The 10,481-nt window shown below is 39.2% G+C and overlaps 1 protein-coding gene across 4 annotated transcripts in view; it reads right to left on the bottom strand.

Annotated features, from left to right (window-relative positions):
• Positions 1 to 10,481, bottom strand: part of ANKRD46 (ankyrin repeat domain 46) — a 53,154-nt gene extending 42,673 nt beyond the window's left edge. For 2 of the 4 annotated variants that reach the window (XM_046642567.1, XM_046642570.1), the window contains exons 1-2: positions 10,381 to 10,481; positions 6,955 to 7,105 (exon numbers count right to left, since the gene is read on the bottom strand). The gene's annotated coding sequence lies outside the window, so the exon portion shown is untranslated. The remainder of the gene's footprint in view (positions 1 to 6,954; positions 7,106 to 10,380) is intronic. The other 2 variants (XM_046642565.1, XM_046642569.1) reach the window with 2 other exon arrangements.

The raw sequence follows: 10,481 nt of genomic DNA, 5'->3' as shown, positions 1-10,481 counted from the left end.
ATCCGACAAAGGCTTAATATCCATAATATATAAAGAACTCACACAACTCAACAACAAAAAAATCAAACAACCCAATCAAAAAATGGGCAGGAGACATGAACAGAAATTTCTCCAAAGAAGATATATGGATGGCCAATAGGCACATGAAAAGATGTTTATCATCGCTGTGCATCAGGGAAATGCAAATCAAAACTACACTAAGATACCACCTTACACCCATTAGAATGACAAAAATAACTAAAACTAATAGTAACAAATGTTGGAGAGGTTGTGGAGAAAAAGGAACGCTCGTACACTGCTGGTGGGAATGCAAACTGGTGCAGCCACTATGGAAAACAGTATGGAGATCCCTCAAAAAATTAAAAATAGAACTACCATATGATCCAGCTATCCCACTACTGGGTATCTATCCAAAGAGCTTGAAGTCAGCAATTCCAGAAGTCCCATACACCCCAATGTTCATTGCAGCATTATTTACAATAGCTAAGACGTGGAAGCAACCTAAGTGCCCGTCAACAGATGATAGGATAAAGAAGATGTGGTATATATATACGATGGAATACTACTCAGCTGTAAAAAAGAACAAAATCATCCCATTTGCAACAACATGGATGGACCTTGAGGAAATTATGTTAAGTGAAATAAGCCAGATAGAGAAAGACAATCTCTGTATGACTCCACTCATATGAGGAATTTAAACATGTGGACAAAGAGAACAGATTAGTGGCTACCAGGGGAAAGGTGGGGTCGAGGGTGGGCACAAAGGGTGAAGGGGTGCACCTACAACACTACTGACAGACAATAATGTACAACTGAAATTTCACAAGATTGTAACCTATCATTAACTCAATAAGAATTTTTTTAAAAAGGAGACCTTTTGAAGGCACCCTTTAAAAATAATGACTTTAAGAATATTTTAGTAAATAAAAATTTCTTCTAGAATTTTAATCCAAAGCTTTTGATCATGTAAAGCAAAATATTACAACCATAAAAAAAAAAAAGTACCTCCTAAAACTTTAAAAAAAGAACTAAATTTATCAACATTTTACCAATTGGATCACTTTTAAAAAAAAATCCCCTGCCTCCCCCCGGATTCACTCTTCTAGCTGAAGTTCATCCTTCAGGTATCTGGGTGAGCATCTGTGAGTAGTAAGCTCTTTCAGTCCTTGTAAATTTGAAAACGGCTTTATTTTTACTTTACTCTTGAATAACAGTTCATACGATTATAAGGTTTTAGTGGCCAGTTACTTCTCCTCAGCATTTTGAAGCTATTGCTCTACCGTTCCCCAGCATCTATTACTGCTAGGAGACGTCTGCTTCAGTCTAATTGTTGTTCTTGTGAAAAGAATGTCATCTTCTTTTTCTTTGGTTTAAAGTTTTCCACTTTATCCTTGATGTCCTGCAGTTTCACTGAGGTCTATTTAGGAGAATTCATTTATCCTGCTTGGAATTCAGAGTGCATTTCTAATCTAAGCACTCACGTCTTTCTTGAATTTTGGAGAATTCTCACTTAGTACCTTCAAATATTGCTTCTCCACCATATCTTCCTATTGGACATATGTTGGAAACTCGATTATCAATTTATCCTTTTCTTAAAAAAAAAAGCTTTTCTGTGCTACACTCTAGGTGCAGTTCTCAGCACTATCTCCTAATTCACTTATTCTCACTGGCTGGATTGAGTCTAAAGTTTATCACACTTGTTCTTTTTCCATTTAAACCTCTGTACTTTGCATTTCTAAGGGTTCTAACTGGTTCTTCATATCCATCTGTTCCTGTTACTTCCTGTTTCATAATTTACTGTTCATTTTTAATAAATGTGAGTTCTTTTTCATTTGAGCATAAAGACACTTAAAAGTCTTTGCTGGATGGTTTCCTAAAGTTATTTACATCAGGATTGAATTCATAATATTATTACGAATCCTAATATTCTTGGTTGGGTTTTTCTGAACACTAGGCCTTTTTCATTCATTTTAGAATTTCAGCTGCAAGCTTATTTCAGAACAAAGGGTTATTTGTTTGGTTTTGCTCTCCATTCCTCCTCCCTCTATGCTTATTCCCTCATACAGCTGCCTCTCCTTTGCCACCTGGGAATGCAGTCCAGAACCAGGACTTATAAAACATAAGTTTGAGCTCTTCTCCCTCAGTGACAGTGGGGCTTATTACAGATCCAGTCAGTGAGCCAAAGTCTGGTTCAGTTTCTGGCTGTAAGACTGTGTCTTCCCACTTCGCTAGGTCTAGCTTCAAGCCATTAGATTCTAGCAGCAGTCAAGAGCAGTTTTATTCAGCCTCCAATGCTTAGGGAATCTCTACCCAAGGCCCTGACTTTAAGCCATAACCTTACTCCAGTCCTCTGTCTTATATGAAGTACTTTTAATCCTCATCACTCAGCAGGAGCCAAATTCTTGGCTGCCACTGCCCACTTCCAGAACAGCTACAGCTCCACTCATCACATTGTGCTTCCACTCTATAGAGACGTTTAACTTATTTATTATTCTGACTACATCTTTTTGGTTTTCTCTTTTTATATTTTATCGATTATTGCCATGTGCTAAAAAATGAACTTAATGTACCATTTTGATCTAAAGCCAATCATGAGTTTTTATTTCCTCAGATGCCCGATGCCACTGTAGTGGACATGACTGGTTGCCTACCTAGAATCTATTCCTGCCTTTTCCTGTCCCATTAGTACCCAGCACTATTACTCTTCACTGCTTTGAAGTGGTCAACCCTGCTTATTTTAAGCCATGGAACATATTACATCCCCCTAACTAGAGAGGTTTATTTACAGGTAGACATGTGACCAGTCCAGTGACTCTTAGCTTGGAATGCTAGAGCGATACATTCTCTTTTTTTCTGAAAATATGTTGTGCAAACACAACATCTAAAATTGCTTTAGGGGCTGGCCCCGTGGCCAAGTGGTTAAGTTCGTGTGCTCCGCTGCAGGTGGCCCACTGTTTCGTCAGTTCGAATCCTGGGCACGGACATGGCAGTGCTCATCAAACCACGCTGAGGCGGCGTCCCACATGCCACAACTAGAAGGACCCACAACTAAGAATATACAACTATGTACCAGGGGGCTTTGGGGAGAAAAAGGAAAACAATAAAATCTTTAAAAAAATTAAAAAGTAAAAAAATACATAAAATTCCTTTAGTTGTTTTGATATATAGACACACACACACATACAGGAAGCACACAGGGTAAAGGCAGACAGAGAAATAGAACCAAACCTTGATTAAACCTCACCTGAAGCTCGTGCTAACTCTGGCCTTTTCAAATACAGCCATCAATAAAGTCACTTTTTTATTAATACAGTTTAAATAAGGTTTTCTGTTACTTAGAACCAAATACTTAAATATTTGACACAGAACCTAAAGTCGTCATTACTACTTGATACCTACTGCTATATACGCCTGTCATTTCTTTCTAAGGAGAAAAATAATATTGCTTGTGTTGCACGTTTCAGCAAAAGACAAAAGTCAAAGGAAGTGTGGGGTGCAATGATACCCAACTCTCTTCAAGAAGTTGAAGTAAGGCCTAAGAAATCTCACATTTAAATGAAAAAAACAGCTCAGGAGATTAGACACTGATTGAGAGCTGGGTAAATTCTAGGAACTGACCAAGAGATAACCTGAAGAACAAGTTAAAAGGATAATCTGAGTAAACAAGTGAGATAAAAATAAGCTAGCTGTGGGACAATTCTTTCATAGACAATACGAGTTTTTGTTTTTCAAAAAAATTGGCTTAACAGTCAACAGGCAAAACACAGCCAAAAGATGGGGAAGGGGCAGAGAGAAATTTAAATGAAATAAGCAGTGTCATTTGGCTACTGGAAAAACTGACTGACATTAGGACTAAAACTGCCACCAAAGTGAAAATGCGTAGACAAACTGTTCCAACAATGTCACACTCAGGACATTTTTTTTTAAATTAAACTTAGGCTACAGGAAAAGAAAACATTATAATGCTACAGGAAAAAAATACAGGCTATCTGGCTAGTTTTTATATACTTAGTTTAAAAAGTAAAACACAGCAGAGTATCTAGTCTCATAAAAGCCCCATGTGGAAAAGGTAGCTACATAAACCATTTGTATTCTGCATTTGTTTCTGACCAACTTGGTATATTCCCTAAATAATAACGTGCATATATCTTTCAACTGATTGTAATTTGCCAAAAAGTACTGCTTATTGGATAGCTTATTGAATACACATAAATATCAGTATTTCTTTGGCATATGTTTGTTTATGGCTACATGACAGAGAGCTAGGGACCAAAAAAATGTCCGTTCTTCAATCAAATGGGTGTATATCTACTGTTTATTGAACAATGTTTTGGTCTTAGAATTGCTTTGTTTCTCTAATAATTACTGGCAAGTCAGAGGTTAAATTATTTAAGATTTCTATACACTGCCTTAGGGGAAGTGCTAACAATCCCGGTGAACAAAGAGAAGCTTCAGTTTCTAAAAAAAGTAAAAGTTTCCACTTCTAGGTATTGAGAAAATTAATAGAGAGAATTCTAATTTAAAATGGAGCCGGTCAGAAGGGAAAGCCTCCATGCAATATCACTGGAGGTCAGTTACAGGAAAGATAGTCAATTACAGACCCCAACAGAAAGACGTCAACAGGAAAGAATCACCAACTACAGGAAGAAATGTACACTGCATCCCAAATAGAAATTGATTACCCCAGGAATTCAGCCAATGAGAATCTATCACCACCTCGAACTCTTGCTTTTCTCCAATGGACTTTCATTCAAAACAAACCCTCCCAATGTCCTCCTTTTTCTCTAGAAAATAATGTTCTCTCCGCTGTTTGTTGGATTTGCCTAAGGCCTGCCATAGCATGCACATCCCAAATTGTGATTCTTTGGCTATTTGCAAATAAATTCAATTTGCTGGTAAAGTAACCGGCTGTTTTATCTTTAAAGTCAACAGCATACATCCACAGGAAATGAAATCACTATCTTGAAAAGACATCTGCACGTCCACTGCAGCAGTATTCACAATAGCCAAGATATAGAAACAACCTAAGGGTCTGCTGACATAAATAATAAAGAAAATGTGGTGTCTATGTATGTGTGTGTGTGTGCGCGTGCATGTGTGTGTGTGTATACACACACATACATAAATGGGATATTATTCAGCTATAAAAAAAGGAAATCCCGCCATGTGCAACAACATGGATGAACCCAGAGGACATTATGCCAAGTGAAATAAGCCAAACACAGAAAGACATACTGTATGATCTCACTTACATGTGGAATTTTAAAAAGTCTTAATTCATAGAACCAGAGAGCAGAACAGTGGTTGCCAAGGACTGGAGGGATGGAGGAAATGGGAAGATGCTGGTCAAAGCATACAAACTTTCAGTTATAAGATGAGTAAGTTGTGAAGATCTAATATACAGCATGGTGATTATAGTTAATAATACCGTATTGTATACTTGAAATTTGGTGAGTAGATCTTAAGTGTTCTTACCACACATACACACACAAAGGTAACTAGGTGAGGTAATGGATGTGTTAATTAACTTGATTGTGATAATCATTTCACAATGTATAAAGATACTAAATCATCATGTTCTACACCTTAAAAAAAATCATGCTGTACAATTTAAATATATGTAATTCTTATTTGGGAATAATACCTCAATAAAAGCTGGAAAAAAAGGAAAAATGAACAAGCATCTATTTAATTTGGAAATTAGCTCTCTGTCATTGATTTTATTCTTATACATAAAGTTTAAGCTAAGTTGATCATTCTTATGTCTGTTTCCTTGTTTGGAAAAAAGGATTTTATTACAAAGGTATAATCATAAACTTAAGTTCTAATAATACTGAAAATGATTTTAATTAGGTAAATCTTTCACAAACACCACAATAGAGTCCTCTATGGAATGTCTACACAAAATTCAATTCTCTAATTACTTTCTTTAAAAGAAATCTAGAGAAAGTCTTTAGCAGAATGGTATTGAGCAAATTTGGTGTGATAAACTCAATAGTACAGTGACAATCTCAAAAGTTCTTTCATTTTTAAAGGATGAATAATAAAAGAAAGTCAACATGGAGTCGATGAAAAAGTCCACCAGAAGAGAAGTTCATTAGCCCTACATGGAGAAAAGCACACCACTGAAAATTATTTACAATAAGATAGAAAAATCCAGAAAAAACTGTGCTTTTAGGAATATACAAAAAAATTAAGAAGTCAGAGAGAGAAAAAAATAGTATTCGAAGAAGACTGGATTAAAAAGGACTATAGTTAAATAAAAACATAGAAGAAATTTAAAATCCAAATTATAAGTAGTAAGGAACAGAACAAATATCACTGGAAATCAAATCAGTGATGGAAAGGCCTAACTTGAGAAGGTATGCAAAAGAAAAAAGTTAAAAAGGATGTGTGAGATGATTATGAGAACTAGACAGCAGAGCCAAAGCATGAAAATTCCGAGTAAAAAACAAGAACAAAACGAAAGGCACAAACTTAAGAAAATACTTTCCACAGCTAAAAAACAGATTTCGATCTGTAGACTGCAGGACCTATCATCTTCTGGATAAAATTAATGGATAAAAAAAAATCAGCAGCTATAACCCTAAACTTCAAAATATTTTATTTAATCACTTTAAATCTTTACAATGCAACAGATGGCTAATTTGCTATGGAAAAAGTACATGACAAGACCATGGAAAGAGCTTACATCTACAGTCAAAATGGTGTAAAATCTAGTTATTCTGTAGACCCTGAGATTATTTTGTATTGGAGTTGAGCATTACCTTGCTGAGGGCAGAAACAAGAACCCAAACTCATGTCTTGAGATAAAAAGTTGCACTCTTTTATACATTCGCTACCTTTTTAAACCATGCTGCCTTATTTAACTCATATTATTTACTCTCAATGAAGTATTAGTCTTAACATTTTATCACTAACAATAGACGAGTACGGTCTTATTGTGCTACTTACAAGTTAATTCTTATAATAGAAATGATGTACAGCAGCACTGTCCTTAATACTGAGAAAGCATACTTCAAAATAAATCCCGGTTCTCAACTTCCGTGTGCATGTTTTTTCGTTTTAAATGCAGTCTGTAGCACCTCTAAGTTAATTTCTCAGCCTAAGGTAAGAACAAAGATAAGTGACAAAGGAACACACTCCACACCCAAGCACTCTTATGAGCCCTGAAATTATGCAAAAAGGACAAACTTCATTGTGTATTGGTTTTCAAGGTTAATAATACTTTATTATCAGTAGGGTAGTATAGTTATTTCCACCAGTCATTGATAAAAATAATCCAACAGTAGTTGCTAAGTAACTGAAGCTGGAAATAAAATTATTTACTGTGGAAATGACTACAGTGGTTTCAAGTAATTTATATATGAAAAAACTATGGTTAACCTCCTCTAAAGAGCTGCCCATACTTGCAGACTCCAACTCCTCTCCTCCTATTCTCTCTTTAAAGCACACCAATCAGGCTTTTCTCCCCCACTATTCTCCTTGCATGGTCACCAATGACCTTCACATTGCTAAATCTAATGGTCACTTCACAGTCCTCATCTTACTTGACTTGTCAAATCAGCAGAAAGAGCCACAGTTGACCACTTTCTCCTCTTGAAACCCTCTCCACTAGACTTCCAGCATGCCACATCCCTACCTTCAAAGGCTTTTCCTCCTCAGTCTCCTTCGTGATTCTTAATCTCTCCAACCTCTGAATATGGAAAATTCCAGTGTTCAATTCTCATTCCTTTAGACTAGATCTCATACAATCTCATGGCTTTAAATAGTATCTATTTGCTCATGACTCGCAAATTTCTATTTTGAGTCAGGACCTTTCCCTTGAACTCCAGCCTCGCATAACCCCATGTGAACAGGCATCTCAAACCTGACATGTCTAAAACTAAACTCTTGATTCCCATTCCACTGACGACCCCATTTCTTTCCACTCTCAAGTCTCCCCCATCTCAGTAACAGCAATTCCATGGTCCCAACAGCTCAGGCCAAAAGCCTTGGGGTCATGCTTCACTCTCTTACTCTCATACTCCACATCAAATCCATCAGCAAATCCTGTCAGTTACATCTAGAATATGACCACTTCTTACTACTCTATTGCTACCACCTGATCTAAGCTGCCATCCTCTCACTTGGATTACTGCCACCTCCTAACAGATCTCCCTGCTTCCATCCTTGTCCCTACAGTGGATTCTGAACACAGGACCCAGAGTGATCCTTTAAAACTGTCAAGTCAGATCCCCTAAACTCCTCTGCTCAAAACCCTTGAACCATCTCCCTCCTCACTCAGAAAAACACCCCAAGTCTTTACCAGGACCAGTTAGCTCTGCAACATCTCTCGCCCTCCCCTCTCCACCTCAAACCCCCTGGCCTCCTTGCTGGCGCTCCACTAAGACTGGCAGTTCCCAGGCTTTTACTTGCCTGGTGTTCTCATCACCTGGAGAGCTGCGTGGCTGTCCCACTCTCCTTCAGGCTGTACTCAAGAGTCTTCTCCATGACACTGCTCCTTCCCTGGTGCTCTCTAGCCCCCTTCACTACTTTATTTTTCTTCTTAGCAACTGTTACCATCTGACTGGATATATTTTACTTTAATTTTTAAAAATTATTTTGTTTTTTGTCTTCACCCCCCGACTTCCTCCAGCAGAATGTCAGCTCTATGAGAACACGGATTTTGTGTTGCACAGTTCACTCTTGCATTCCTAGAGCTTAGAACAGTACCTGGCCATGGAAGGCACTCAATATACAAGTGCTTTATGGATGCTGACTATGCAAACTTTTAAATCCTGATAAAGCTGAGAGATTTAGGACACTATAACATCCAACTTCTTTTCACAATTGGAAATATGATTTCTCTTCTGGCATTGATAGGAACTGGGAAAATTCTTTATCTTCCATAGTAAGTAATTCAACTTGCTCTAATATGCCAAACATCTCTTTATTCCTCTTTACTTTGTCTCTCTCCAATGCCTTTCCTACATCCTGTAAAATATTAACCATTGTTGAAAAATTTTTCATTTCAGCACTATTGTCAAAATATTGCAAAAGCCAAGTGAACTCAATAAAAGTGGTATTGAAATACAGATAATGAAGAAAAGTAAACAAGCTCATTAAAAACCAAATAAACCCCTCTCTGTTTCAAACGAAACTGTCTTGGAGTGGTGAGGGCCCTAGTCCAAGCTTAACTTTATTATCACTAATGAGCAAACATTTTCCCCAGTAACTCCTTTTAAACCAAAAAGGAGTTGGTATAGGACTCTTGCATATAGCCATGAAAATTAAGCCTGAGACAAAGCAGTTCAGGATACAAATCACCTTAATAAACAACAACAACAAAACCTTATACAACATGTTTGGAAAAGTAACAGAAGCAGGGACACTGAAATAAGGAAAGGGAGGCTCAAACTCCATCTCACTCTTTGCTAGCTGTCTAACTTGGGACAAATTTATTTAGACTCTCTCTGCCTCAGTTTCCCTATCAGCAAAATGGAAATGGTACCTCACAGGGTTGCTGCAGGATTAACTAAAGTTCCTAGGTATTCAAAGCACTCAGCACAGTGTCTGACACGTAGTTAAGTACTGAAGAGAGCTATTACTATAACAATCCCTACACCACTGATACTACAGCTTTTTAAGCTAGGAGCTCCTTGACACCACCGTTATTTTTTAAAGAATGAGAAGTGTTACTATTCATTGGTTTATTTACTTCATTATGTTCTGTAGCCAATTCTGAACACTGTGGAATTTTTAAGAATACGTCTTTTACTCGAGGCAGAGTACTGTGGTGAAAAATCTGGGGAGTAAACAATTGGCTTCTTCGCACTGCATGTGAATTAAAGGGCAAATGCTGTCTTTTAACACGGGGACCCGGGGCCATGCGCCATTCCGGACCGTTCACGCACACCTCAACAGCTTCTGTCGCATACACTGCGGGTTCCTGAGGAAGGCCCATGCAGTGTCCGTGCTAACACCACGACAGCACGCTTTCGTCCTGGCCTACCGACGCCGGCTGCGGCCTTCGGCTGGCCCTCTGACCTCCCGATTAACCGCGGGCGCCCGCCACCACCGCAGGCCCGCGGGCTGCGGCCGGCAAACCCCAGCTGGCCCCCCTCGGCTGACAACCAGAGCCTTCCCCCGCAAACACAAGCGAGAACCTCGCTGGCCTTTCCCCAGCCCCCGCGAGCACCGCAGCCCCGCGACAAAGCCACCCCGGACCCGCGAAGCCCGGTCTGGCTCCCTCCGGCCGCCGCGTAGGTGCGGGGAGCCCGGGCGGCCGCGCCCCCCAGGCCCCTCGGCCAGGCCGAGGGCTCTCTGGTGCTTCAAAGCCTGCAGGGGAGGTGTAAGCGCTTTCCACCCTGGGGCCGCCCACCGGCCCGGCCCAGGTACCTTCGAGTCGGCCGAGCAGAGGCGACAGCTGCAGTACCTTCCCAGCGGGGGCGGCAGCAGCGACTGGCGGAGGTGAGGGGCCCGCCACCGAGACCAGCGGA

The sequence above is a fragment of the Equus quagga genome, chromosome 16 (assembly GCF_021613505.1).
Source record: "Equus quagga isolate Etosha38 chromosome 16, UCLA_HA_Equagga_1.0, whole genome shotgun sequence".
NCBI lineage: Eukaryota > Metazoa > Chordata > Mammalia > Perissodactyla > Equidae > Equus > Equus quagga.
Note: the sequence above shows the minus strand (reverse complement) of the source record. Positions and strands in the feature narration are given on the sequence as shown.